This window comes from Micropterus dolomieu, linkage group LG05 (assembly GCF_021292245.1).
Source record: "Micropterus dolomieu isolate WLL.071019.BEF.003 ecotype Adirondacks linkage group LG05, ASM2129224v1, whole genome shotgun sequence".
Classification (NCBI taxonomy): Eukaryota; Metazoa; Chordata; class Actinopteri; order Centrarchiformes; family Centrarchidae; genus Micropterus; species Micropterus dolomieu.
Genome location: NC_060154.1, coordinates 9469352 through 9477178, shown reverse-complemented (window position 1 = coordinate 9477178; position 7827 = coordinate 9469352). Strand labels below are relative to the sequence as shown.

Here is a 7827-nt window from a genome sequence, read left to right as displayed (position 1 = left end):
TGTAATACAACAAAGTCTTTTCAACTCATTGTATCAACGACTCCATGACATTTGTATACTACTTAATTTTAGCATGAATCACCTCCCTACTATGAGATTTACCTTTTGAACCTGTGGAAAGGAAATAAGAAGGTGTTTACCCCAGGCAGTAGATATAAAAAAAACAAGTCTGGAGGATATTTGGGCAGTTAGATTGGTCAGCAATACTGGGTATTATCCAATGCTGAGAATTGCTTAGGTTTAATTTTTAACAGGACGATACAGGATGTCAGTGGCCACTGGAGCCATCTGTAGCAGCAGAAATTTGTTTAAGGCTTCTGTTTCATAACTTTATGCCTGAAATGTGTGAATAGTTTATTGCCTGCACTACTCTCTTTATAAAACACATATCAAGAGACCATCATATTTGCTTACTACCCCTCATCTCAATAATTTCTTAATCTGGAATTGTCTATCTTTTTTGTGTTTTGTCCTTTGTTCTTTCTTGCCATTCCAAAGGAGGCCGCTACCTGGATAGTACATCATCTGGTTCCTCGTCTCGCTCCCAGAGTCCTTTGTTGTTGAGCCCAGCAGGCTCACAGAACATGTACAACAACAGTGGGCCCATGCTTCGCTCTCTCAGGTAAGATTTGTCTATACAGGATTCACATCACATTTTGTTCTCCCATTGTTGCGAGACTGAATAGGCTAGACTGTCTACCCACTTAAAGAAGGACATGTAGTGGTTCAATAAGCATGTAGAACTATTGAGAGTGGTATAATGGAAAATTTCAGTACAGCAGCAATGAAAGCTAAAATCAGCAGAAGCAAAAACTTAAGCCTGTCTAAACTATTGCAGAAATGAACTAACTTAATAATATGTAATAATAAAGGAACCGGAGTACAAAGCACGGCGCTGCACTGGTCATGTGGCATTTTTCTGAGTTTGGTAATTTGGTGACTACACAAAGGATTGGGCCTTAAAGCAAACACCAGAAGGCAAAGCAGGTGCAGTTCAAAGATTTAATGAAGAATTAAACAGGGACAAAAGGCTCACAGTGTAGTGAGGTAGACAAGGATCATAACCAGGTTAAGGAATCCAACACAGGCAAACTAATCCCACAGGCAAGAAATGAAATCCAAAGTGTCCGGGAAGCTGCAGAAAGGAGCTGGTGCTCCCAGGCGAATGGACAGGGGCGGAGCAGAAGTAGAGCTGGAAACCTCAGAGCAGGTCAAGTATGACCAGGACGCAGGACCCAAGGATAGAGTCAGCCCAGTGGGTAATCAGGAGGCAGGGTAGAGAGGCTGAGGCTGCGCCGGCTGCATAGGTGGTACCCCTTTGGAGGTCGGTGGCGAAGGCGAAACCCCTCAGGAGGCTGACGACAAAGGCGGTACCCATCAGAAGGCAGGCAACGAATGGGGGAAAAAAACTCTGAAGGCTGCCGGCAAAGAGGAGATCACTCTAGAGACTGGCAACGAGGCTGAAGGTCAGAAAAGGCAGCTGGCCCCAGAGGATAATGCAGCAGGAGTGCAGAGCGTGAGTATGGCGACTGGAATGCAAAGCGGGAGTCAGGCGACTGGAGTGCAGCGCAGTAGTCCGGCGGCTGAAACGCATAGGAGTCCGGCGGCTGTAGAGCAGACCAGGAGACAGATGACAGAGCAGCACTGGAACCTAGAAACAGATACATCTCAGGAGCAGGGGGTTGCTGCAGCTCGGCAGGAGGGAGTTGCTACAGCTCAGGAACTGGAGATTACTGCAGCCCAACAGCAACAGGGGGTGGCCACAACCCAGCAGCAGGACATTGCTGCAGCTCAGAGGGAACAGAGGGGTGCTACAGCAGCAACTCAGCAGGGTCCGGAGACTGTTGCTGCGGCTGTCTCCTGTTCCTACTCAGCTGCAGCCTCCGGACCCTGCTGAGCATGGGCACGGAAGATTGCTGCAGCTCAGCGGGAACAGGAGGCTGCTGGCTGGGTTGATGGCAGCTCTGTGGCGCTGGGCAGCGAAGTCTCTGTGATGCTGGACATATGAGTTTCTTGATGCTTGACAGCTGAGTCTTTGTGACATTGGACAGCAAAGTCTCTGGGTCACTAGGCAGCTCTGCAGCACCGGAGAGAGGTGACAAGGAGCTGGGCAGCTGCTCTTCCTGTACTATATTCAGAGCAGCCTGTCTGTTCTCAGGCCCATTCCTCCAAATATTCATGTGCCTGAGAGTAATAATCATATCTATCAGATATTGGGTCCACTGGGTCCAAGACTGGATAGTTCATACCATCATAGACGGTGCTAGCAGGGTACACAAACTGAAGTAAACAAAGGCACAAAAGGAAGGACAGGACATTCAAAATAAAAACTCCAAATCATGACACACCGTACATCACGTGGCGCTCAGAAAAGATTGACAGTGCAGCACAAATGGTGCACCTCTGATCCATGATCTAGTTACATTTTACAATAATAGGGTCCACAGTTGTAATTTTTTACATAAATAGTTTTCATTCATGCATTCATTAACAAAAATAGAGCCAATTTTCTTAACTTCAAAGCATGTGTCTTTGTATTCTCAGTCATCCAGGGGAAGGAGTGATTCAGCTCATTTCAGTGGCGCGGTCTAGCAGTTTGGGCATCATCCTGGGAGGAGGCTCCAACAGGCCAGACGGCCCCGCGGTCTTCATCCAGGAGGTGCTATCTGGAGGAGACTGTCATCGGGTAAGAAACGAAGCAGAGTCAAATTAAACCCAAAAACTACAGCTGTTGAAGGAGAGGGAAGGATGAAGGGTATAGTGAATGGAGTAATGTTCATCCAAATAATATGACTGACACACAACCATCTGTGGCTTATATACATTATATATGTTACCCTACAGTTGCCGAGCTCGGTGACCATCGGGCTGTGATCAGGGTAAATCATAGGGGTGTGACAATAAATCAATACGGCAATATCGTTGTACATTTTTCCATGATACTGTATCGATATTCGAGCCCATCATATCGATACATAATATTAATACAAAATAGCGCTTCAACAGTTAGCTCAATACTAACATATAATGGGAATCTCTATTAACGTGCTAACGGACATTAGCATCGCGATCGTGAAAATACAATATTAACATAAACTACACGTTTGGTTCACGTGCTGAACATCCTGAGTGGCATACTGTGCAAATATGTACATGTTTCCTGAGCTCTGTGTGAAATAAACAAGAGCTGCTAACTTCACTGTCTTGATCTGCTACTCTGCTTAGTTATTTGTCCAAAAGAAGATAAAATAAAAATCTGTATCGTTTAGACCATTCGGTGTAGTTTTTCAGACTTAACGTTAAACAGTGTGCAAAGACTTTGCTGGCTGTATGAATTGATCTTAGTTGAATTGAAGTTTAGGTACTACGACAGTGTTTCCTAACCCTTTCCTGAAGAAAGTCACCCCCTGTCCTGCATGATTTAATCTGTCCCTGCTTCAACACAGCTGATTGAAGCCGCTTCAGGATTCATAACGAGTTGATAGTTTGAATCAGCTGTTTTGGAGCAGTGAGATATTTGACACACACGGTTATTTAAACAGTTATCCACATAAAGATACTACTCCTCACCACAGCCAGTTTTGGCATATCCTAATTTGTGTGATTTAGATGTACAAATATTGATAGTGGTAGATATTTTGATGGAACATGCCAAGACCCATGCATTCAGACTCTTTTTGTAATGTTTTGGATAATGCAAATCAGTCACTGCTGCCAACTCCTTTTCTAACTGTGTAATCTGTGTGTGTACAGTGAATAAAGTAAAAGTATTATAGTATATTATAGTACAGTAGGCTATTGACTCCATTCATTTTTAAAAAGTGGATATTTAAATGTAAATGCTCCGTACTTGTATAGCGCCTTTCTAGTCTTTTCGACCACTCAAAGCGCTTTTACACTACATCTGCATTCACCAGTCACACACATTCATACACTGAGCCTAAGTGCTCAAACAGAAACTAACATTCACACTCACTCATACACTGGCGGAATAGCCGCCAGGGGCAATTCGGGGTTCAGTATCTTGCCCAAGGACACTTCGACACGCAACTAGGGGGAGCCAGGGATCGAACCGCCAACCTTCCGATTAACGGCCAACCCGCTCTACCTCCTGAGCCACAGCCGCTAATTTACAAAAGTATCGATACAGGTATACATGTTGTATTGCATGTGTGTTCATTTTTATGGATTGTACAATTTGATATTCCACATAGTCCAGCAGGGTTCTACTTATGGTCCATAAGGAGGGTCTGAGCTCTTAATCATGCATCTGTGGGGGTCAGTAATTAATTTACCAACAACCATTATGTTTAATCACAAATGAACATTATATTAATAAGATACACACACTAAAATAAACACACCTTGAGCAGTAGTCTTTGTTGGTTTATTTCATGCTTTTAAAACTTAAACTTTGTTGCAGTATCACACACATCTGGGCTGCTGTGTGTGAGAGAAAGTGTTGACCACGTAATGAGCAATGAAGTCTCTGTCCAGCCTTCTATTATTGATTTATTAAACCCCGCCGGTAACGTTCGTTATACCACAGGCTCCCACGAAGCTGAAATTGTAGTCCAGTTTCCACAGTTGTCCATTTTTCCTTTTAAATTCAGCTGATTGCAGTAAAGGATGACTGGAAGAGAGGCTAAGTTACAAGTTAAAAACAAGATGTTTTTCTGTGAATGGATGTGGCTGTATGGACGGAATTAACATCGTATTTTGACAGAATAAATAGTGCCTGTTTTTTAAAAAAAAAAAATAGATACTGTTACTAGTTGAATGATTAAAGCAATATACAGTGGGCTTTGTTGCTACATTGGCATGTTAAGTGCTAAGTAGAATTGGCTCAAATCAATATGCTATAAGGAATTAGCGTGCTAGTTTCCCATTACAATGTTGACTAAATAATATAAATCAACGACAAAAAACCCTTCCCCTATGTCTACATGATTAAACTGTATAATTTTTTTATGCGTTCCTGTCAAATTGCATGCTTTTATTTTGTAGTTTTTGCGTTATTTCCTGTCCTGACTGGCCTGACAGTGGAGGTCTGCAGTTGGACCCTCTTGAAAAATACAGCTATAATAATGAATTACATTTATACAGGTGAAACTCGAAAAATTAGAATATCGTGCAAAAGTTCATTTATTTCAGTAATTCAACTGAAAAGGTGAAACTAATATATTATATAGACTCATTACATGCAAAGTGAGCTATTTCAAGCCTTTATTTGATATAATTTCGATGATTGCGTGCAGCTTATGAAAACCCCAAATTCAAAATCTCAGAAAATTAGAATATTACATGAAATCAATAAAAAAAAGGATTTTAAATACAGAAAAGTCAGCCCTCTGAAAAGTATAATCATGCATATGTACTCAGTACTTGGTTTGGGCCCCTTTTGCATGAATTACTGCCTCAATGCGGCGTGGCATGGATGCCATCAGCCTGTGGCACTGCTGAAGTGTTCTGGAAGACCAGGATGCTTAGCGGCCTTCAGCTCTTCTGCATTGTTCGGTCTCATGTCTTTCATCTTTCTCTTGGTTCAGGTCAGGCGAGTTTGCTGGCCAATTAAGCACAGTAATCCCATGGTCATTGAACCAGGTTTTGGTACTTTTGGCAGTGTGGGCAGGTGCCAAGTCCTGCTGGAAAATGAAGTCAGCATCTCCATAAAGCTCGTCTGCTGAAGGAAACATAAAGTGCTCTAAAATGTCCTGGTAGACGGCTGCGCTGACTCTGGACTTAATAAAGCACAGTGGACCAACACCAGCAGATGACTTGGCTCCCCAAACCAACACAGACTGTGGAAACTTCACACTGGACTTCAAGCATCTTGGATTGTGTGCCTCTCCTCTCTTCCTCCAGACTCTGGGACCTTGGTTTCCAAATGAGATGCAAAATTTGCTCTCATCAGAAAAGAGGACTTTGGACCACTGAGAAACAGACCAGTTCTTTTTTTCTTTAGCCCAGGTAAGACTCTTCTGACGCTGTTTGTTGTTCAGGAGCGACATTTGAAGCCCGTGTCCAGGACCCGTCTGTGTGTGGCGGCTCTTGATGCAGTAACTCCAGCCTCAGTCCACTCCTTGTGAAGCTCCCCCACACATTTGAATGGCCTTTTCCTGACAATCCTCTCCAGGCTACGGTCATCCCTGCTGCTTGTGCACCTTTTTCTTCCTCACTTTCCCCTTCCACTTAACTTTCTATTCATGTGCCTTACAGCACTTTCAGAACATCCAACTTCTTTTGCAATTACCTTTTGAGGCTTTCCCTCCTTGTGGAGGGTGTCAGTGATGGTTTTCTGCACAGCTGTCAGGTCAGCAGTCTTCCCCATGATTGTGAATTCCACTGAACCAGACTGAGAGACCAATTAAAGGCTCAGGAAGCCTTTGCAGGTGTTTTGGATTAATTAGCTGATTAGAGTGTGACACTTTGAGTCTCCAATACTGAACCTTTTCACAATATTATAATTTTAATTTTCAAGATTTTTAATTTGGGGTTTTCATAAGCTGTAAGCCATAATCATCAAAATTATATCAAATAAAGGCTTGAAATATCTCACTTTGCATGTAATGAGTCTATATAATATATTAGTTTCACCTTTTAAGTTGAATTACTGAAATAAATGAACTTTTGCACGATATGCTAATTTTTCGAGTTTCACCTGTATACTGTATGTATATATGCTGGACAATAAAACAATAACAATTCAATATTCAATTGTTCAATAAATATTGATTTTAGTTTTAGTTTGATTTTATTCACTTGAATCATACACAAATTAGGATGTTTATTTTGTTGAGGAAAACAAATATATATAAATAAATGAATATTTGTTAACAAAGATTTTATCATAATTGTTTTTAATGTTGTACCTCAGATTTGTGAAGTGATCCACTGGAATCAAGTGTTGACCATAAAGAAGACTTTAAACCACAAGTAACCATCAGGTTTCACTCAGGAGCAAAAATCAGCCTTTAAACTCAAAAGAAAAAACAATTTGATACTTATGGTGATAATAATCAATATCGAAGATATATATATGAAACTTTTTATCATGCTTTTTGGCCATATCGTCCAGCTCTTATATATACACACACACATATCATTAACCAGTTTGTATCGACTCTTGTCATTCGATTGAACAATGGAAAATAAACTCCAAAGACGCTGAGAACTTTTTCATATCCATCAAAGATTTAGTTATTGGTTGCTAACCAATAAATAACAATGGTAACTATTTAATGAACTCTTTACAGGCTCTTCCTGCGTCTAGGACTAGAAACCACCAAAGTTTGATGTGCACATATTGCTTTGATCCCCATAACAACATGCAACAAGGGGTTAGAAACCAGTGTCTGCTGGGATTTTTCCTTGGGACTAAATGACTGGACTTAAGCCCGCATGGCAGCTGTATTCTTCTCTGTGCTCGGCTTGTGTTGCTAGTCCGTCAAAATCATGTTATGGGGAGAACATCTAAAAATGATGCAGAAAAACTAGTCCATGCATTTGTTACTTCTAGGCTGGATTACTGCAATTCCTTCTAATCAGGCTGCTTGAAAAAGTCCGTTAAGACTCTTCAGTTGATCCAGAATGCTGCAGCACGTGTTCTGACAGGAACCAGGAAAAGAGATCATATTTCTCCTGTTTTAGCTTCTTTGTATTCGCTTCCAGTAAAATCCAGAATTTAAAATCATTCTTCTTACCTACAAAGCTCTTAATGGTCAGGCACCATCTTATCTTAAAGAGCTCATAGTACCTTACTACCCCACCAGAGCACTGCGCTCCCAGAATGCAGGGTTACTTGTGGTTCCTAGAGTCTCCAAAAGT

General features: G+C 41.6%; 1 protein-coding gene and 1 long non-coding RNA gene across 5 annotated transcripts in view; both read left to right on the top strand.

The window, feature by feature from the left end:
• Positions 1–7827, top strand: part of adamts10 (ADAM metallopeptidase with thrombospondin type 1 motif, 10) — a 102250-nt gene that overhangs the window by 75299 nt on the left and 19124 nt on the right. The gene's annotated exons all lie outside the window — the stretch shown is intronic.
• Positions 443–5663, top strand: LOC123970824. 2 transcript variants are annotated; one of them, XR_006825063.1, is made up of 3 exons: positions 443–622; positions 2545–2686; positions 5624–5663. It is a non-coding gene; the product is annotated as an uncharacterized LOC123970824 (long non-coding RNA). The 2 variants fall into 2 exon arrangements; XR_006825062.1 differs by lacking the exon at positions 5624–5663 and adding an exon at positions 5550–5587.